General features: G+C 45.9%; 1 long non-coding RNA gene across 1 annotated transcript; it reads right to left on the bottom strand.

The window, feature by feature from the left end:
* Positions 1-11,602: 11,602 nt before the first annotated feature.
* LOC141117693 (uncharacterized) lies at positions 11,603-12,690 on the bottom strand. Its single transcript, XR_012237202.1, has 2 exons — positions 11,931-12,690; positions 11,603-11,822 (listed from the first exon to the last, which is right to left on the bottom strand). It is a non-coding gene; the product is annotated as an uncharacterized lncRNA (long non-coding RNA).
* Between the last annotated feature and the right edge of the window lie 9,586 nt (positions 12,691-22,276).

Genomic DNA, 22,276 nt, shown 5'->3' with positions numbered 1-22,276 from the left:
AACGCTATCCCCCACAACCACTCGGGACAAGGTACCCCTTGCTGCTCCGAATCCAGTGCCAACTCTCGGAACCTGTCCCACTGGAAGCGAGATAATGCATCAGCTATCACATTCTCCACGCCGGGTAGGTGGACAGCATGAATGAAAATATTCAGTTGTAAACATCTTAAAACCAAATGTTGAAGTAATCTAATAACCGGCGGAGAGGACGCCGTATTCTGATTGATTAGCTGTACCACCCCCAAATTGTCACCATGAAAACGCACCTTCAGATCCCTGAATGATGCTCCCCACAACTCCACTGCAAGCACTACTGGAAATAATTCCAACAGCACCAAATTCTTTGTGAAACCTGCTTCTATCCATGACCTTGGCCAAGGGCCTGCGCTCCATTGTCCCTGAAAAAAGGCTCCAAAACCTGAGGACCCCGCTGTGTTCGTGAAGAGCTCCAGGTCAAAGTTACTAACTGGCCCCGACATCCATAATGCTCGGCCATTGAATGACTCCAAAAAGGTATGCCATACCCTCAGGTCATCTCTATGTGCCTTGACCAAGCGTACAAAATGTCTTGGGGACTTAATTACGCCCGTACTCGCTGCCAGCCGTCGACTGAACACCCTCACCATAGGTAAGATACGACACGCAAAATTAAGCTTGCCCAACACCTATTGCAGCAAACGCAATTGCACTTTACGCAATCCAAGCAGCCCTGCAATTTCTGTTTTCAAGTTTGCCAACTTCGCTTCCGGTAACCTGCATTCCATTGCCTCTGAATCCAAGACAATGCCTAGGAACGTGATGACCGTACAAGGTCCCTCAGTTTTTTCAGGCGCCAATAGAATGCCAAACCTGTCCGCTATGTGTTCCAGCGTTGCCAAGAGCACCGCGCAGGTCCTGGAACCCGCCGGTCCTATACACAGGAAGTCATCCAGGTAGTGAATTATTGAATTCACCCCCGACACATCCCGTACCACCCATTCTACAAAAGAGCTGAACTGCTCAAATATCGCACACGATATAGAGCAACCCATCGGTAGGCACTGGTCGACGTAAAACTCATCGTCCCAATGACATCCAAGCAACCGGAAACTTTCAGGGTGAACTGGTAACAGCCTAAAAGCCGATTCTATATCAACCTTAGCCAACAGGGCCCCTTTTCCGTAACGACACACCCAACCTACAGCCGTTAAAATGACATGTATGTCACTGAGCACGCCTCCTGATCTATGGCATCATTCACCGACCCCACTTTTGGAAAGGACAGGTGATGGATGAACTTGAATTTATTGGGTTCCTTCTTAGACACTACCCCCAATGGTGACACCACCAGATCGGCCAAAGGTGCCAACGGAAATGGCCCCGCCATCCTCCCCAGTGCAACGTCTGGATGTTGCAAAGCGGACCGCAGGTTGGGGGATATGGGGGGAACTACCACCAACGAACAGGGGCTTCGTAAACCTACAGTAAAACCTTCTTCCAATAAATGTGCCGCCCTGCTATCCGGATACCTACCGAGAAACGGCCGCATCCTTTACACTTTCATCGGAGTCCTCCCTCTTGTGTCCAGCTTCCCCGGCGCGGCCCTTGCCTTGTTTGAAACACCTGGACGCTGGATGAGCTCCACTGCACCCTGAACACTCATGCTTGTACCTACAGGCACCCCCGAACTTGCATGTCCCTGTGTTATATTGCCAGCACACCCCTTTTTTGTTTCCGGCTGACTGTCCCTGTGCCGAAGGTCCACCGCCCCCCTCCCCCCCCCACCCCTGAAAAAACTGGTTTGGTGCCTGCGCAGTCGTCGTTAGGCGCATCCATAAGCTTATATCTTTGTGGTCCCATCGCAGCTCCTTCTGCACCACCCTCCGTTGACGGAACTGCTCATCATACCTCAGCCACGCTGTCCCACCATAAACTCTATAAGCTTCCCCAATGGAATCCTGATAACAAAACAGCGCCAAACAATGTTCGGGTTGCTTTTCCCCAATGACACTTGCCATGATGGGGAATGCCTGCATAGTTCCTTTATTCCCTCTAAGAAACCCAATAAACCAACAGCCCCCCCGGAGGCCTCCCCCACCCCCCCACTGGCTGTCCCAACCCCCGACCTACTGTCAGGCCCTCTACTCTCTGTCAGACATGACTCAGGTACAATAGGAGCTGACTTACCGGGCTGCACAAGTGTTGCCCCCTCAGCCGATCGTCTGCCTTCCACCTCCGCTGTCGTCCCGGAAAGGGGAGCCGCCTCCTCTTCCGACTCGGATCGGTCATCCGCCAGGTTCAGCACCAGATCTTCCTCCTCTTCTGATGAAAGCCTGTCAGGCCTGCCGGCTGTGGTTGCCGCAGACATCCTCTCCCTCCTCTGCGCAGCGCGCCCGTTCAGCGATTTATGGACAGCTTTGCCAGGACCGGTGTGGGGTACCTTAGTCCTGCTGGCCTCCGCTCTCCCCTTCCTCTGCCCTCGATCAGGCCGCTGTGGATCTCCTGCCACCGTAGGCCCGGAGCTCCTATCCGCTTCCCTCCTCTGCATCCATCCTTGCTCCACCGCTGGCATCCTGGGGGCGGGGCCTGCGCGCTCGTATTCACCGCGCCTGCTAGGCCGCAATGCATCCCTGTCCTTCCCCTGCCTTACCCTGAACGATCTGGTATCCCGTTCGGGTGTCCTCCCCGGGCTGCCGCTGTCCGACCGCGCTGTCCGTTTTGACGGTGGGCCCGCCGCAGGTCCCCCCCGGCTGCCGCTGTGAATTCGATCGTTGCTCCGGTGAATACCGCTCCGGTGGCCTGGCCCTGCGTGCTCTTTTACCGCTCCTGCCTGCTGGCCCGGTCGCAGCAACTGGCCTCAGCAATGCCGTACCTAATGTCTCTTGAAGCCACTCGGGACCCCGCACTGCTGCCTCCTCCCTGAGCTGGGCCAAAATTCTCTCCACCTCTGCCATGCTTCTCTCTGAACTTTCCCCCACGCTTTGGTGACTCATCCCAGGCGGAGTCACCTTTTAAGTATTCCTCCGGCCCCTCCCCCTCAGCTCCATAATCACCACCCCTCAGTATAGTTAATTTCCCTGTTAACCCCGTCATGCCCACCCTGCGCCTATTCACTTCATTGCTGTTGCTCCGGGCTTTCTTTCCTATGTCACAGAACACACAGGAGGAGAGAGGGGAGGAGGATGAGGAGGAGGATTCTGGCACTTTCATAGGCTTCGAAGAAGAGGAAGACATGCGTCAATCTGTAAGCGATGGTTTTTCAACCCCAGGACCCTTGGGAGTAGTATGTGGCTGGGAGGAGGAAGTTCCAGATGCTGTCATCCCGATTGACCCGAGGAGTCTATTTCTCAAGCCTCTGCAAATTTGAGGCGCATGGGCAACCTCATGCTTCAAAGCCTGCGAAAGGACCCAAGAATACGTGGCATAAAGGAGAAGGATGATTACTGGTTGCCAACCCTCCTTGACCACCGTTATAAGATGAAGGTCTCAGAACTCATCCCGTCCCCACAGAAAGTGCAGAAAATAAAATCTCTTGAGGACACGGTAAAGAGGATTTCATTGAACGTTTTTCCTGACTGCAGTTGGATACAGTGTCATGGAAAATGTAGTTTTGAGTCTTCTGTTGGTCAAGAGAGGGGCATTGGAGAAGGCGTCCACCTAAATGAGGCATTTCGGAATTTTTTTAGTCCTCGCCGCCCAGGGCTGTCAGTTTCCACATCCCATCGACAGCGTCTGCATCACATGGTGGACGATTATCTCGGGGCCAAAACAGAGATGGAGAGCTTTCCAGCTTACGATCCACTGGCTTACTGGGTCATGAGAATAGACCACTGGCCAGAACTTGCCCAGTATGCTATTGAGTTTTTGGGCTGCCCTTCATCCAGTGTGCTTTCAGAGCGGGCATGCAGTGCTGCAGGAGGTTTCGTTACTGATCATAGAACGCGTCTGTCCACAGACTCCGTGGACCGTTTGACTTTTATAAAAATGAATCAGTTCTGGATTACCAGCTATGAAGCCCCTGATGCCGATGTCACTGATTAAGTCTTTTTGGGATGTGGAATCTCTGCAGGACTTCGGGGCTGCCTAGCTTTGAGGGTGTTCAATCATTTCATGTGGAAGAATGTTTTTGGTATAGGTTTCATGGGCACAATTAACACCCAATTTTTCTGCACCTGTTTGACAGGTGCATATCATTGCAATTTTTTACAGCAAGGCAAATTCTTGTTTTCATCAAGATTACCTCGATAGGGTTATGGTGGGAATGCACTACCGACACCCAAAGACAAATTTTTACGCACCAGTTACTTCTATCCAAAGTCAAAGTGACACCAGAATGTATCCAAAAAATCTCTAATCTTGTTCCCAGTGCACTACACACTGGCTCCCCAGCTGTTGCTGAGCAAAATAAAGGCCTCTTGCAGGGGAAATTAAAATTTTTGGGCTTTATAAATGCAATTATTACTGCAGCAGATTCTAGACATGGTACAGATCTGCCACTTTACAGGTAGACTATGGGGACCCCCCAGGCACTATATTGGAACGAATGTTTCATTTTTATGCTTTCACTTTAAAAATTATAAAAATCACTGCTCATTTAAAAATTATGTTTATCACAAACTTTTTTTTATTGATACATGTCCCCCAGGGCAGGACCCGGACCCCTATAACAATTGTATGCCTAATTACTTGCATATAAGCCTTCAAAAAGGGCACTTTTGATTTTTGACGTTCGGGTCCCATTGACTTTAATGGGGTTCTTCTATCTGGTCCGAACTTTTGCGTTGTTCGAAAGCCCTGGTGCAAACAGGGATCCGTTTGGGCCTACCTAGTTAGCACCTCCGCCTTGTAGCACTAGAGTCATCACTTTGAACCCCAACCACAACACAACCTGCCTAGAGTTTGCATGTTCTCCCTGTGCCTGTGTGGGTTTCCTCCCACACTTCAAAGACATGCTGGCATAGATGTGCGCACAGGGTGTGCTGGATGTGCCTAGGCTCACCCTAATGACCCTATGCAAATTAGCATTATCGTTCTGTGTGTCAGCGGTAGGGATGAGCCGAACACCCCCCTGTTCGGTTCGCACCAGAACATGCGAACAGGAAAAAAGTTTGTTCGAACATGCGAACACCGTTAAAGTCTATAGCAACAAAGGGGGGTGACCAACCAGTTTTAGGCAAGGGAGCCGTGCCACGTCCAATAGTCTATAGACAAAAAGCAAAAGGGTTCCCCTAGGTGGACTTTACTGGCACTTGCAAAAGTAAGGAGTAATAAAGTGTATAGAAAATAAAGAGCAATATAAAAAAGATTTAAATTTTATTCAAAATCACAGGTACATTGAGATAAAAACAAGCAGTAAATGTATGGACTAACATAGTAAAAACTACATAATAGCCATCATAAGCAATTAGGACAAAACAAATGTGATGAAAGAAGCTCTTCTCAGGCCCTACGCGTTTCGGGGTACTTAATATCTGTACAATCCTTCTTCAGGGGCATAATCAGAGAGAGATGTTCATCTAGGCTAATAAAGAGAAAAGTAAAAGAGGCAGAAAAGATAATAAGATAATGGGGAAATCTCAGAGTAGTATGCAAAAAAGGAGGGTATCGGGGTGGTGAATACATCACCTACCTGAGAATGTTTGCTTATTTGCTTGAGAAAAACTTATTATTCTAAAAACAAGAAGAGTCATGGAGGAAGGGCATGGTGTGGCAAGAAGTTAAGTACATATTGTAACTGGTGTAAACCAGAGTATTTAAATAATGATGAATGCAGGTTGGTGGGCTGCAGTCACCATTCGACCAATGCGCGTACAAACCAGAGCGGCGTGCTGAGGTCACAGGAAGGTGCCCCTAGAAAAATAGAAAATGTAGACAGGACCTTAGGATGGGGTCCAAAAAATGGGTAGATAGACAGTGGTGACTGAGTGTATAGATTAGTGGTATATACAGAATGAGATATATAATAGAAAAAAAGGGGAAATGGTATCAATATATAATATGTTTATATGCGTTTAATAAGATGCATCAGGACTGGGTCGCAACAAAGAAAAGTCGCATCAAATAAAGCGACAGTGGGAAAGTCCCGTTAATCTCATATCCTAATATTAGTATGCAAATGCATGTATGTATAACATTGGGTTTAAAGAAAGGAAAAGAAAATAAAGTAAATGAAAAATAGGAAACAATATGTAATATATAATTGCATGCTCAGCAGGTAAATGCATAAAAACCTGCGTGTTGCAAATGTCCATAATGCATGTATTAAGGCCAGTAAAGAGTTAGAAACAGTATCATATTCTATAGGGTTTGGAAAAAGTAATTATATTGAAGCCCAGCCTATGTGAAACTGTTTGTAACAGTCTTGCAGGGACCCAAATAAAGACAAAGTCAGAATAGGTGATAAATAGTTGAATGACTCAACAAGGAAGTAAAGAGTAATTGTAAACAGAGTATTAGAATGCAACAAAATGAAAAAAATGAAAAAAAATGACTGAAGCAATCATACCTTGAGAGGAGTGTGATGACAGCCTCACAGCCAAGCGTCCAGAGAGTGTAACGTCTTGGTGTTTAATGAGTGAGGCTGGTTTAAATAACAAGGCTGTCACAATCAGCTGGCGTCAGAGATGAGGCACAGCTGTGTTGTGAGCAGCGTAGACTGGGACGCATAATGCTGACCCCCCGAGGCGAGCGTGCGCGGCGCCGCCCCAACCGCGCGTGCGCAAGCTACACGGCGTTTGGGGCAGCGTCACGCACACCCGCCCCACCGGCACGGAAGTGACACTCCGGCGAGAGCACATGCTCGCCTGGAGTGTCAACATGGAGGCAGTGGGCGTGTGTGGAAGACGCCCAAGTACCTCGCTAAGCGCCGCCCCAGAGACTCCTGTGGCGGCTTACCGTGCCGGGCCGCCGCTCTAACTAGGCGCGCCACAAGGGGGGGCGGGGAGAGTGTGCTGCAATAAATGGTTTGGGAAAAAGAAACAAAAAGAAACATATATATTAAAAAAGAGAAAGGGTAACTGCTAGCCAGTCACCAAAAACGACTGCTCAAGTATATTCCTCCAAATATGGAAAACATGGAAAAGAAAGAAAAGGGGGATAAGAAGAAAAGGGAAGCAGTGAATAGGAAAAAACAAAAAAGGTTAGATGGATGACCTACATCCAAATAAGTAATGTATACATTACATATTATTGGGACAAGGAGAGGGAGGGAGGGAGGGTAATGTGGGGAGAGAACACTGTACAGAAGATTGGGACTTAGAAATTGGTACGTGGAACAATACGCATGATACATTATTATACAGTTAAGGCAGCAAAAAACAACAATGGTCAAGCAATTTCAATACATATGAATGATATGAAAGTACAATTGTATATGACATGTGCAAACCACATAGTAACAGGAGGTGCGTGGCAGACATAAATATATCCTATACATTTCCACTATTGTGGGTGCCAAATATGAATGTACTATTCTTAGTGGGAGCACAGAAACGCAACGAATATAACAGAATATACTAAATGGTAACAATTCTTAACATAGGGAAGTAACCAAGCTGGCTGTGTGTTCGAATACATGGTCCCAAGGGGGGGTATCAAATTGAACAATAAAAGTAAATAATGTATAGAGGGGGGGATGGGCAAGTAACATATAACAGATAAATGGGGAGAGGAAAAAGGTGGTAAGGGGAGTGGGGGGGAAGGAAAAAAAAAAAAAAAAAAGGAGGGAGCATGTATAGGATGCACATACAGCTTGGTGTACAAAAAGTCAGAAGCAGCCAGGAGTTACAAACAAACACTACAATGTTGAGAAGACAGAGATACCCTTTTGGAATGGCCATAACCCTATTTTTCCATACCTCCAGAATTGAAGCCCTGAAGGAAGGGCTTGAAACAAACCGCTTCATTAAGGCCTGGAGGTGTGGTGGCCTTAAGTAAATGGATCCATTTAAGTTCTCTCTGGAGTAAAATTTTATTCCAGTCGCCCCCTCTGGGGTTAGGGTGTATACGATCCAAAATTAAAAATTTAATGGAGGGAAATTTTCCTCCATGAACCAAGGAGACATGTCGGCCAAGGGGTAGGTCGGGGTCAGCTGTTTTCATAGATAAAATATGTCTATAGGCTCGTCGCCAAAATTCAAGTTTGGTCTTTCCTATATAGAAACACCCGCAGTTGCACTGGAGTAGGTAAACCACTCCAGTGGTCCTGCAGTTGGCGAAGTGTTTCGGGAAGAAAGGTTTGCCGTTGGGGAGAGTAGGGTTTTTTTGGGTGAGCATGTAGCCACAGTAGTGGCATGAGCCACAGATGAAGGTGCCCTTGTATTTGCAATGGATTGTCGATGATCTAAACTCACTTTTGGTGATTTGGTCACCAATGGAGATAGCTCTTTTGAAAGTAAAGTTAGGTTTTTCCGGGACTAAATGGCCCAGGTTGGGGTCCAAGGCCAGTAGGTGCCAGTATTTCTCGATTATTCTTTTGGTTTGGCGATGTTGCTGATGGTATGTCGTAATGATGTTGAGTGGGTAGGCGTCTTTTTGTTGTTCAGTGCGGTGGAAAAGTGTTTGTCTGGGTTTGTTGTTGGCTTTCTGAAACGCTCTTTTAAGAGATTTATGAGAATAGCCACGAAGTAGCAACCTGTCTCGAAGGGCAGCAGCCTCTGTGAGAAAGTTTTTGTTGTCTGTGCAGTTGCGCTTGATCCTAATGTATTGGGAATAGGGTATGGACTCAATTAAAGGTTTAGGATGAAAACTGGCAGCATGCAATATGGTATTGCCGGCAGTGCTTTTTCTAAATAATTTGGTACAAAGTTTGCCCTGTCCATCCTTGAAGACTTCAATATCTAGGAAGGTTACATGAGTATTATCAAAGGACATTGTAAACGTCAGGTTGAAATCATTCTTATTCATCCGAAGTACGAACTGCTCGAGTACATCCGAGGGACCCTCCCATATGACAAAAATGTCGTCTATATATCTATGCCAAGCTTGGATATAGTTGGTATAATCAGTAAGGTTCCCATCAGAGAGGAGGGCTTTCTCCCACTCCCCCAGGTACAGGTTCGCGTACGACGGGGCACAACATGTCCCCATCGCCACTCCCTGCACCTGGAGGTAGTGGGAGCCGAGAAAGGTGAAAACATTATGGGTGAGGATGTACTCGAGCAGCTCGATGATGAATTCATTATAGCTGAGATCAGAGTGCCTATCGCTTTGGAGTATGTGTCTAATTGCTGCTAGACCCAACACATGTGGGATAGAGCTATATAGTGTCTCCACGTCAATAGTGACAAGGAGGGCTTTCTCTGAAATAGACATATGGTTCAAAATTTGTAAAAAATGGCCGGTGTCCTTTACATAGGAAGATAGAGATACCACGAATGGTCTAAGATGTTCATCAATAAGTTTACTGGCATTTTCGCTTATTGAGCCTACACCGGAAATAATAGGTCTGCCGGGCGGGTCTTTGAGATTCTTGTGCACTTTGGGGAGTGCATAAAACGTAGGGGTCTTGGGGAAATTGTTTCTCACAAAAGTCCAGGTAGTCTTACTGATGGTCTGGTTAAGGAAAGCAGAGTCAACCAGCGCGTAAAATTCCTTGTTATACTTCTCAACAATGGAGACTGGCATACGGCGGTACCAGTCTGCATTGTTGAGAATTTTCCTACACATCATAATGTACTGATCATTGTCTAACACCACAACATTTCCGCCCTTGTCAGAGGGTTTAATGGTGATGGTGTTGTTGGCCTTTAGGGAGTGTAATGCTTCTAGTTCTTGTGGGTGGAGATTGGAGGGTTCCTGTTGTTTTATTCTAAGCTTCTCCAGGTCGTTATTGACCAGTTTAAGGAAGATTGCTGCGTTAGGACATGTGCTGGGTGGCGGGCAAAGGTCCGATTTTTTCTTTAATCTAGAAGTCCCCGAATGTGGGTGGACATGTGAGTCATCTATTTGTTGAAGGATACGTGGGAGGTCAATCTGATCAATGAGGTCAGATGTGTCGCTCTCCTCTAGTAGCGCAACAAGTTGGTCCAGAGCTCGATTTTCTTGTGGGGTTAAAATGGTTTTCGCATCCTGTTTTTGATATAATTTCCTGAGGATTAGTTTGCGGATAAAGAGTTGAAGATCTTTATAGAGTTCGAATTTGTCCAGTCTATGGTCTGGGCAGAAATTCAATCCCTTTCTCAAGATCGCAATTTCATGAGTGGTGAGAGGGTGAGAAGATAAATTAATGACGCTTAGATCGGTATCCAAGGCTATGTCCGTGTTCGGATGGGTGTCTATAGTGTCAATTGTGTGTAGGTGTTCAGATTCGGTGGGGGTGGCTTGAGACCAGCCAGTACTAGATCTAAAAAAGAAGAGTCATTACGATTAGGTTCATGTGTGTTAGTGGTGTTTTGAGATGAAAGAGACGGGTGTGCCTGTGTAGGGTGATTAGGCATGAGTTCTTTGTTGGTGCTGTCAGAGTGTGTAGGGGGAGGGGGATTGGACTTTTTTTCTGCACTAGGTTTTTTAGACTTTTGATCTGGAGTGGGATCGCCAGAAAGTTGGCGTTTGGTGCCAGCGGAGGTTTTAGCTTTAGGAATAATAAGCGGGGGGATGTGTGATGAGACTTTGTTAGAGGGGGGATTTTGAGGTATATGGGAGTTCCTGGTTATCCTGTTGTTTTGATTCCATTTGTAGGCCTTGCCGGCCTCAAATGCATTTTTATCCCTATGAAACTTGGAATTTTTCTTCAATAAGATATTTTTGTTAAAAGATTCAAGATGGATTTTGAGTTTGTTCTCTTTGGCAGAGACTGAGGGATGTGCCTGGAAGTTTTTAAGTTGTTCACAGATTTTAGTAATTTCGGCGTCTGGTATTGAGGATCTTTTGGTATATTCATCTATGAGTATCTGCATAAGACTACGTGAGCATATCTGTAGGGCATTCTCCCATGTAGATTTGAAGGTTGCGTCCAGATCGTCCAAAGTAGGGAAGATCTGGATGCGAAGACCCAACGGATTCATATTACTCTTTATATAATCTTGAAATGACCTGACGTGCCAAAAAAATGAAGATTTTTTCTCCAAGTTTTTGGCAAGTTTGAAAAACAGGGAGGAAATTTCCGCTTCGGTTCGGTCATTGTCACCAAATTTATCTAGATATTGCTGCATCAAGGTTTCCCAATCTTGGCCCAAAAATATATTCTCAAAGTGAGACGTTTCTGTTTCAGGGGTCATTTTGTAAAAGAAAAAGGTTTATTTAGAGGAATGATGAAGAAAAAGGAATGGGGAAGAGTGAAGGGGGAAAAAAAGAAGATTAAAGCCTAGAGAGTGAGGGGGGCAAAAAGTATGGGGCACTAAAATAAGGGGGGGGAGAGAAATGGACTCCCCTAGGTGATATAGTTAGTATGGTATATATTTTATATAGTCACCTAAAAATGGGTTGGTCGAGTGGGGAGTGGTATTTACTACCAAAACTGCATATAGCAACAAAGGGGGGTGACCAACCAGTTTTAGGCAAGGGAGCCGTGCCACGTCCAATAGTCTGTAGACAAAAAGCAAAAGGGTTCCCCTAGGTGGACTTTACTGGCACTTGCAAAAGTAAGGAGTAATAAAGTGTATAGAAAATAAAGAGCAATATAAAAAAGATTTAAATTTTATTCAAAATCACAGGTACATTGAGATAAAAACAAGCAGTAAATGTATGGACTAACATAGTAAAAACTACATAATAGCCATCATAAGCAATTAGGACAAAACAAATGTGATGAAAGAAGCTCTTCTCAGGCCCTACGCGTTTCGGGGTACTTAATATCTGTACAATCCTTCTTCAGGGGCATAATCAGAGAGAGATGTTCATCTAGGCTAATAAAGAGAAAAGTAAAAGAGGCAGAAAAGATAATAAGATAATGGGGAAATCTCAGAGTAGTATGCAAAAAAGGAGGGTATCGGGGTGGTGAATACATCACCAACCTGAGAATGTTTGCTTATTTGCTTGAGAAAAACTTATTATTCTAAAAACAAGAAGAGTCATGGAGGAAGGGCATGGTGTGGCAAGAAGTTAAGTACATATTGTAACTGGTGTAAACCAGAGTATTTAAATAATGATGAATGCAGGTTGGTGGGCTGCAGTCACCATGGGGGGAATTTTTTGGCAACACTCCCGTCTCGCCCGACCAATGCGCGTACAAACCAGAGCGGCGTGCTGAGGTCACAGGAAGGCGCCCCTAGAAAAATAGAAAATGTAGACAGGACCTTAGGATGGGGTCCAAAAAATGGGTAGATAGACAGTGGTGACTGAGTGTATAGATTAGTGGTATATACAGAATGAGATATATAATAGAAAAAAAGGGGAAATGGTATCAATATATAATATGTTTATATGCGTTTAATAAGATGCATCAGGACTGGGTCGCAACAAAGAAAAGTCGCATCAAATAAAGCGACAGTGGGAAAGTCCCGTTAATCTCATATCCTAATATTAGTATGCAAATGCATGTATGTATAACATTGGGTTTAAAGAAAGGAAAAGAAAATAAAGTAAATGAAAAATAGGAAACAATATGTAATATATAATTGCATGCTCAGCAGGTAAATGCATAAAAACCTGCGTGTTGCAAATGTCCATAATGCATGTATTAAGGCCAGTAAAGAGTTAGAAACAGTATCATATTCTATAGGGTTTGGAAAAAGTAATTATATTGAAGCCCAGCCTATGTGAAACTGTTTGTAACAGTCTTGCAGGGACCCAAATAAAGACAAAGTCAGAATAGGTGATAAATAGTTGAATGACTCAACAAGGAAGTAAAGAGTAATTGTAAACAGAGTATTAGAATGCAACAAAATGAAAAAAATGAAAAAAAATGACTGAAGCAATCATACCTTGAGAGGAGTGTGATGACAGCCTCACAGCCAAGCGTCCAGAGAGTGTAACGTCTTGGTGTTTAATGAGTGAGGCTGGTTTAAATAACAAGGCTGTCACAATCAGCTGGCGTCAGAGATGAGGCACAGCTGTGTTGTGAGCAGCGTAGACTGGGACGCATAATGCTGACCCCCCGAGGCGAGCGTGCGCGGCGCCGCCCCAACCGCGCGTGCGCAAGCTACACGGCGTTTGGGGCAGCGTCACGCACACCCGCCCCACCGGCACGGAAGTGACACTCCGGCGAGAGCGCATGCTCGCCTGGAGTGTCAACATGGAGGCAGTGGGCGTGTGTGGAAGACGCCCAAGTACCTCGCTAAGCGCCGCCCCAGAGACTCCTGTGGCGGCTTACCGTGCCGGGCCGCCGCTCTAACTAGGCGCGCCACAAGGGGGGGCGGGGAGAGTGTGCTGCAATAAATGGTTTGGGAAAAAGAAACAAAAAGAAACATATATATTAAAAAAGAGAAAGGGTAACTGCTAGCCAGTCACCAAAAACGACTGCTCAAGTATATTCCTCCAAATATGGAAAACATGGAAAAGAAAGAAAAGGGGGATAAGAAGAAAAGGGAAGCAGTGAATAGGAAAAAACAAAAAAGGTTAGATGGATGACCTACATCCAAATAAGTAATGTATACATTACATATTATTGGGACAAGGAGAGGGAGGGAGGGAGGGTAATGTGGGGAGAGAACACTGTACAGAAGATTGGGACTTAGAAATTGGTAAGTGGAACAATACGCATGATACATTATTATACAGTTAAGGCAGCAAAAAACAACAATGGTCAAGCAATTTCAATACATATGAATGATATGAAAGTACAATTGTATATGACATGTGCAAACCACATAGTAACAGGAGGTGCGTGGCAGACATAAATATATCCTATACATTTCCACTATTGTGGGTGCCAAATATGAATGTACTATTCTTAGTGGGAGCACAGAAACGCAACGAATATAACAGAATATACTAAATGGTAACAATTCTTAACATAGGGAAGTAACCAAGCTGGCTGTGTGTTCGAATACATGGTCCCAAGGGGGGGTATCAAATTGAACAATAAAAGTAAATAATGTATAGAGGGGGGGATGGGCAAGTAACATATAACAGATAAATGGGGAGAGGAAAAAGGTGGTAAGGGGAGTGGGGGGGAAGGAAAAAAAAAAAAAAAAAAAAAAAGGAGGGAGCATGTATAGGATGCACATACAGCTTGGTGTACAAAAAGTCAGAAGCAGCCAGGAGTTACAAACAAACACTACAATGTTGAGAAGACAGAGATACCCTTTTGGAATGGCCATAACCCTATTTTTCCATACCTCCAGAATTGAAGCCCTGAAGGAAGGGCTTGAAACAAACCGCTTCATTAAGGCCTGGAGGTGTGGTGGCCTTAAGTAAATGGATCCATTTAAGTTCTCTCTGGAGTAAAATTTTATTCCAGTCGCCCCCTCTGGGGTTAGGGTGTATACGATCCAAAATTAAAAATTTAATGGAGGGAAATTTTCCTCCTTGAACCAAGTAGACATGTCCGCCAAGGGGTAGGTCGGGGTCAGCTGTTTTCATAGATAAAATATGTCTATAGGCTCGTCGCCAAAATTCAAGTTTGGTCTTTCCTATATAGAAACACCCGCAGTTGCACTGGAGTAGGTAAACCACTCCAGTGGTCCTGCAGTTGGCGAAGTGTTTCGGGAAGAAAGGTTTGCCATTGGGGAGAGTAGGGTTTTTTTGGGTGAGCATGTAGCCACAGTAGTGGCATGAGCCACAGATGAAGGTGCCCTTGTATTTGCAATGGATTGTCGATGATCTAAACTCACTTTTGGTGATTTGGTCACCAATGGAGATAGCTCTTTTGAAAGTAAAGTTAGGTTTTTCCGGGACTAAATGGCCCAGGTTGGGGTCCAAGGCCAGTAGGTGCCAGTATTTCTCGATTATTCTTTTGGTTTGGCGATGTTGCTGATGGTATGTCGTAATGATGCTGAGTGGGTAGGCGTCTTTTTGTTGTTCAGTGCGGTGGAAAAGTGTTTGTCTGGGTTTGTTGTTGGCTTTCTGAAACGCTCTTTTAAGAGATTTATGAGAATAGCCACGAAGTAGCAACCTGTCTCGAAGGGCAGCAGCCTCTGTGAGAAAGTTTTTGTTGTCTGTGCAGTTGCGCTTGATCCTAATGTATTGGGAATAGGGTATGGACTCAATTAAAGGTTTAGGATGAAAACTGGCAGCATGCAATATGGTATTGCCGGCAGTGCTTTTTCTAAATAATTTGGTACAAAGTTTGCCCTGTCCATCCTTGAAGACTTCAATATCTAGGAAGGTTACATGAGTATTATCAAAGGACATTGTAAACGTCAGGTTGAAATCATTCTTATTCATCCGAAGTACGAACTGCTCGAGTACATCCGAGGGACCCTCCCATATGACAAAAATGTCGTCTATATATCTATGCCAAGCTTGGATATAGTTGGTATAATCAGTAAGGTTCCCATCAGAGAGGAGGGCTTTCTCCCACTCCCCCAGGTACAGGTTCGCGTACGACGGGGCACAACATGTCCCCATCGCCACTCCCTGCACCTGGAGGTAGTGGGAGCCGAGAAAGGTGAAAACATTATGGGTGAGGATGTACTCGAGCAGCTCGATGATGAATTCATTATAGCTGAGATCAGAGTGCCTATCGCTTTGGAGTATGTGTCTAATTGCTGCTAGACCCAACACATGTGGGATAGAGCTATATAGTGTCTCCACGTCAATAGTGACAAGGAGGGCTTTCTCTGAAATAGACATATGGTTCAAAATTTGTAAAAAATGGCCGGTGTCCTTTACATAGGAAGATAGAGATACCACGAATGGTCTAAGATGTTCATCAATAAGTTTACTGGCATTTTCGCTTATTGAGCCTACACCGGAAATAATAGGTCTGCCGGGCGGGTCTTTGAGATTCTTGTGCACTTTGGGGAGTGCATAAAACGTAGGGGTCTTGGGGAAATTGTTTCTCACAAAAGTCCAGGTAGTCTTACTGATGGTCTGGTTAAGGAAAGCAGAGTCAACCAGCGCGTAAAATTCCTTGTTATACTTCTCAACAATGGAGACTGGCATACGGCGGTACCAGTCTGCATTGTTGAGAATTTTCCTACACATCATAATGTACTGATCATTGTCTAACACCACAACATTTCCGCCCTTGTCAGAGGGTTTAATGGTGATGGTGTTGTTGGCCTTTAGGGAGTGTAATGCTTCTAGTTCTTGTGGGTGGAGATTGGAGGGTTCCTGTTGTTTTATTCTAAGCTTCTCCAGGTCGTTATTGACCAGTTTAAGGAAGATTGCTGCGTTAGGACATGTGCTGGGTGGCGGGCAAAGGTCCGATTTTTTCTTTAATCTAGAAGTCCCCGAATGTGGGTGGACATGTGAGTCATCTATTTGTTGAAGGATACGTGGGAGGTCAATCTGATCAATGAGGTCAGATGTGTCGCTCTCCTCTAGTAGCGCAACAAGTTGGTCCAGAGCTCGATTTTCTTGTGGGGTTAAAATGGTTTTCGCATCCTGTTTTTGATATAATTTCCTGAGGATTAGTTTGCGGATAAAGAGTTGAAGATCTTTATAGAGTTCGAATTTGTCCAGTCTATGGTCTGGGCAGAAATTCAATCCCTTTCTCAAGATCGCAATTTCATGAGTGGTGAGAGGGTGAGAAGATAAATTAATGACGCTTAGATCGGTATCCAAGGCTATGTCCGTGTTCGGATGGGTGTCTATAGTGTCAATTGTGTGTAGGTGTTCAGATTCGGTGGGGGTGGCTTGAGACCAGCCAGTACTAGATCTAAAAAAGAAGAGTCATTACGATTAGGTTCATGTGTGTTAGTGGTGTTTTGAGATGAAAGAGACGGGTGTGCCTGTGTAGGGTGATTAGGCATGAGTTCTTTGTTGGTGCTGTCAGAGTATGTAGGGGGAGGGGGATTGGACTTTTTTTCTGCACTAGGTTTTTTAGACTTTTGATCTGGAGTGGGATCGCCAGAAAGTTGGCGTTTGGTGCCAGCGGAGGTTTTAGCTTTAGGAATAATAAGCGGGGGGATGTGTGATGAGACTTTGTTAGAGGGGGGATTTTGAGGTATATGGGAGTTCCTGGTTATCCTGTTGTTTTGATTCCATTTGTAGGCCTTGCCGGCCTCAAATGCATTTTTATCCCTATGAAACTTGGAATTTTTCTTCAATAAGATATTTTTGTTAAAAGATTCAAGATGGATTTTGAGTTTGTTCTCTTTGGCAGAGACTGAGGGATGTGCCTGGAAGTTTTTAAGTTGTTCACAGATTTTAGTAATTTCGGCGTCTGGTATTGAGGATCTTTTGGTATATTCATCTATGAGTATCTGCATAAGACTACGTGAGCATATCTGTAGGGCATTCTCCCATGTAGATTTGAAGGTTGCGTCCAGATCGTCCAAAGTAGGGAAGATCTGGATGCGAAGACCCAACGGATTCATATTACTCTTTATATAATCTTGAAATGACCTGACGTGCCAAAAAAATGAAGATTTTTTCTCCAAGTTTTTGGCAAGTTTGAAAAACAGGGAGGAAATTTCCGCTTCGGTTCGGTCATTGTCACCAAATTTATCTAGATATTGCTGCATCAAGGTTTCCCAATCTTGGCCCAAAAATATATTCTCAAAGTGAGACGTTTCTGTTTCAGGGGTCATTTTGTAAAAGAAAAAGGTTTATTTAGAGGAATGATGAAGAAAAAGGAATGGGGAAGAGTGAAGGGGGAAAAAAAGAAGATTAAAGCCTAGAGAGGGAGGGGGGCAAAAAGTATGGGGCACTAAAATAAGGGGGGGGGGAGAAATGGACTCCCCTAGGTGATATAGTTAGTATGGTATATATTTTATATAGTCACCTAAAAATGGGTTGGTCGAGTGGGGAGTGGTATTTACTACCAAAACTGCATATAGCAACAAAGGAGGGTGACCAAACCAGAAGAAGAAGAAGAAGATGAAGGAAGATAGAAGAAAGAAGAAGCATTTAAATAAAGGAATTGTCAAAAACTGTCTCTTGTCATTTTTAACATTTTTGACAGTTTTTTTAGTGAAATGGTAGGGGTAAGTACCCCCTTACCATTTCACACAGGGGGGGACCGGGATCTGGGGGTCCCCTTGTTAAAGGGGGCTTCCAGATTCCGATAAGCCCCCCGCCCGCAGACCCCCACAACCATCGGCCAGGGTTGTGGGGATGAGGCTCTTGTCGTCATCAACATGGGGACAAGGTGTTTTGGGGGGCTACCCCAAAGCACCCTCCCAATGTTGAGGGCATGTGGCCTGGTACGGTTCAGGAGGGGGGGCGCTCTCTCGTCCCCCCCTCTTTTCCTGCGGCCTGCCAGGTTGCGTGCTCGGATAAGGGTCTGGTATGGATTTTTGGGGGACCCCACGCCGTTTTTTTTTTTTTTTTGGCGCGGGGTTCCCCTTAAAATCCATACCAGACCTGAAGGGTCTGGTATGGAATTTAGGGGGACCCCCACGTCATTTTTTTTTTTTTTAATTTTGGCCGGGGTTCCCCTTAATATCCAAACCAGACCTGAAGGGCCTGGTATGGAATTTAGGGGGACCCTCACGTCATTCCTGTGGGGAATTCCCATGCCGTTTTTATCAATTAACTTCTATGTGTATTGTCGGACCGGCAATGCAATAGCCGTGAGTAGTTTAAATGGCTTTTTTCCTTTCAAATGTAATTTTGCTGTCACGGGAAACATGCGCCCCTTTACAGGCATACTATAGACACCCCCCCAGGTACGAAATTTAAAGGAATATTACACTTTTATTGTTTGACTTTAAGCATTATTAAAATCACTGCTCCCGAAAAAAACGGCCGTTTTTAATACTTTTTTTTGCATTGATCCATGTCCCCTGGGGCAGGACCCAGGTCCCCAAACACTTTTTATGACAATAACTTGCATATAAGCCTTTAAAATTAGCACTTTTGATTTCTCCCATAGACTTTTAAAGGGTGTTCCGCGGCATTCGAATTTGCCGCGAACACCCCAAATTGTCCGCTGTTCGGCAAACTTGCGAACAGCCAATGTTCGAGTCGAACTCGAAGCTCATCCCTAGTCAGCGGGAAGATGGGAAAGATTTCCATCTTATCGGCTCTGCCATAAGAGAAGTGCTTACGCACCCCTTTCACTGTGCCAGCAGGGAGATTGATCCCCCTACTGGCGCCATATATATGTAGACGCATGCACGTCCTAATGCCATAGGCTGCGCACACCTATGCCTGCTGGTAGGTTCATTGGCTCTAGTGTGTGTACAGTGTATGTATGAATGTGATGTGAGTTAGGTACCTTAGATTGTAAGCTCCTCGGGGGCAGGGACTGATGTGAATCTACGATGTATATGTAAAGGCTCATACACACGATCGGACTTTTTGACAACAAACATGCAAATTAGTTGTTTTGGAGCAACATCCGACCGTGTGTACGCTCCATCGGACAAACTTTTTCTGTTTCCATCGGACTTTTGTGGTCATGTCAGCCTATGACCACGCCCCCTTATGACCTCACAGTCCCAGCATGCCCCGAGACCGTGATGTCATAGGGGGGCGGGGTCACCGCCTATATAAGTCATAGCAGAGCGCACAGACAGCATTACAGCCGGAGAGAGCGTCGTGTTAACATCTCTCGAAGAGAAGAGGGAAGAAGACGATCCAGATGGCCGGGCTCCTCTGCTAGCAAAAGAGCGGCAAAAGAGCAGAGGATAGTGGAGGAGCCCAGCAGAAGGAAGAAGGCACTGGAGAAGAACCAGAGAGTGCGGAGACGACACCTGAGAGAGGGAGAAGAGGCCTAAGAGACCCCCGAAGTCGGAAGAAGACCCCGGAGCTGCCTAATAAATTCATTTTAAAACCTGTGTAGTGTGTTTTATTTGTTGACACTTTATTTCCCTAGGTGAATGGGTAGGGGTACGCTGTACCCCATACTCATTCACCTAGGGTGGGGGGCCAGGATCTGGGGGCCCCCTTATTAAAGGGGGCTCCCTGATTCCGATAAGCCCCTCTCCCGCAGACCCCGACAACCAATGGCCAGGGTTGAAGAGGCCCTTGTCCTCATCAATATGGGGACAAGGTGCTTTGGGGAAGAGGGGGGCCACAGGGCTCCCCCTCCCCCAAAGCACCCAGCCCCCATGTTGAGGGCATGCGGCCTGGTACGGCTCAGGAGGGGGGCACTCGCTCGTCCCCACCCCCTTTCCTGACCTGCCGGGCTGCGTGCTCGGATAAGGGTCTGGTATGGATTTGGGGGGGGACCCCACGCCGCTTTTTTGGCGTAGGAGGTTCCTCTTAAAATCCATACCAGATCTAAGGGCCTGGTATGCCCCTAAAGAGAACCCATGCCGATTTTTTATTTAAAATTTGGCGTGGCGTTCCCCCTCAAGAGTGAAACCAAGCAGTGCCTGGCATTGGCAGGGATCCAAGTCGGATCCCCGCACCAGTGTGAACCCGGCTCGCAAGGTGTCAATCTCGCCAATAAAAGTGGCGAGATTGACATAATATCAGACAACAATACAGAAGTTGACCAAAGGGTGGTGGTAAAGAGCTGAAAAACCACGTGATTTGGTGAAAGTTGGCTGGAAAAGTCCTGCCGTCTGTATGCAAGACAAACTTCTGGCCAACGCCCTTTGTACAAAAATCCAAGGGAAAGTTTGTACAAAGCCCTATCGTGTGTATGGGGCTTAAGACACACATCAAACCCTGCACCTATGACAATGGTTTTGCACACTTTTCTGAGTCTTCTGAAGAGCACATCAGTTGCATTCCACCTGTTTGACCAGCTTCCTTTACAGTGAATCTATTAGGAAACATGGGAGCTGCCATTACCAACTTGTTTTCTAAGATGCATGATATGGCACTGTGCTTCTAAGGCCCCTTTCACATGAGAGATCTGATCAGATCTGTCTGTCCATTTTTCAATCTGACCAAATTGGACCCTTCATTCTTCACAATGGAGCTTGTGTCCGTTTACACCTGGCTACCTTTGGGTCTGATCCGATAAAAAGAAATGGAAGGGTATTTGTTCCCCTCCAGCTGGCTGAATTGGATCAGAGGGCAGTTGGGTGTAACCGGACAGGTGGTCTGTTTACATTTGACTGCCCATAGAGCAGAGGGGGCTGTGACCATGTCCGCTCTGCATAAGCAAAGCAAGCATGGACCTGTCATCCAGCCACTCCGCTCAGCTCAGCAGGGACAGATCCCCTGCTGAGCAAAACCAGATCCAGCCCATGTGAAAAGGGCATTATTCTTGTTTCCCTACAAAGTGAAGTATGTAAGAGCAAGTATGTGCATATCAGGTGTCCCGACTCAAATGCACAGACATGTTCCAGGTTAGGGACTCACCGCATAGTAAAGCCAGGATGAGAAAGGCAAACCTGTTGCATGCACTTAAAAAAAAAAAACACAAGTCAGCAATGGCAGCTTCCATACTTTTGGCAGCTTCCATGCTTTTCTTATATATTTAATTTATTTATTTATTTAAATATTCATACACCCATATGAACAGTGTAGGCAGGGGAAGGTGGGTGAGTAACAATAATCAGGCTGCATTGATGGGCACTGGTGAGGCTGCGCTGATGGGCACTGGTGAGGCTGCATTGATGAGCACTGGCGAGGCTGCATTGATGGGCACTGATGAGCACTGGTGGGGCCGTGTTGATGGGCACTGGTGAGGCTGCATTGATGGGCACTGATGAGGCTGCAGTCATTGTCATAGAAACATTTGTAAAGGGGAGGGGTTAGTAAGATGACCACCCTCATGTGGGGGCGCCAGAAATATTTCTGCCCCCAGGCGCCTGTGACCCTAGGATTGGCCCTGGGCGAGTTACTCACCTGCTCACCTACCTTCTGGCTGGGATTTGTAACTATGAACTATGCGTGTAGTCAGAGTCTTCACTTGGAAATGTGATACCCTAACTATCAAGGCCTGAGGTGTGCCTTGGCCTAGCTGGTCAGTATGCCTGAAAAGAGGGCAAAAGCACCCTACACCAACCAGCTAGTTGCGTACCAGCAACTTCACCCCCCACCTAATTGGTCGCCCCGACATTCGGTGCACGCCCCCTCCCCTCACCGTGTGCTTTGTCCAGCCGCTACCGATTTGTGTGGTACGGGTGGGCACAGCCCTAGCACCCGTACTGGCCTAGGTAGGCGCTTCCTAAAGAGCCTGGAGGAAAATAAAATGGAAATGCCAAACACAGAATCCCAATGGCAGCAGGTTCCTCCCTATTTAAACTGCAAACTTAGCACGAGGCCAACAAGCCAGGAGCGCACAGCTGACGAGTGGCAACCCTGAACGCAAGGTCAACACTGGATCAGCCAGGGGAGGAGGGATATATACCCCTCAGACTCCTCCCACAAATACAGGCTGGCCGGAGGCCAGCTTTCTAATATA

This window comes from Aquarana catesbeiana, linkage group LG13 (assembly GCF_042186555.1).
Source record: "Aquarana catesbeiana isolate 2022-GZ linkage group LG13, ASM4218655v1, whole genome shotgun sequence".
NCBI classification, from domain to species: Eukaryota; Metazoa; Chordata; class Amphibia; order Anura; family Ranidae; genus Aquarana; species Aquarana catesbeiana.
This window is presented reverse-complemented; position numbering and strand designations above follow the sequence as displayed.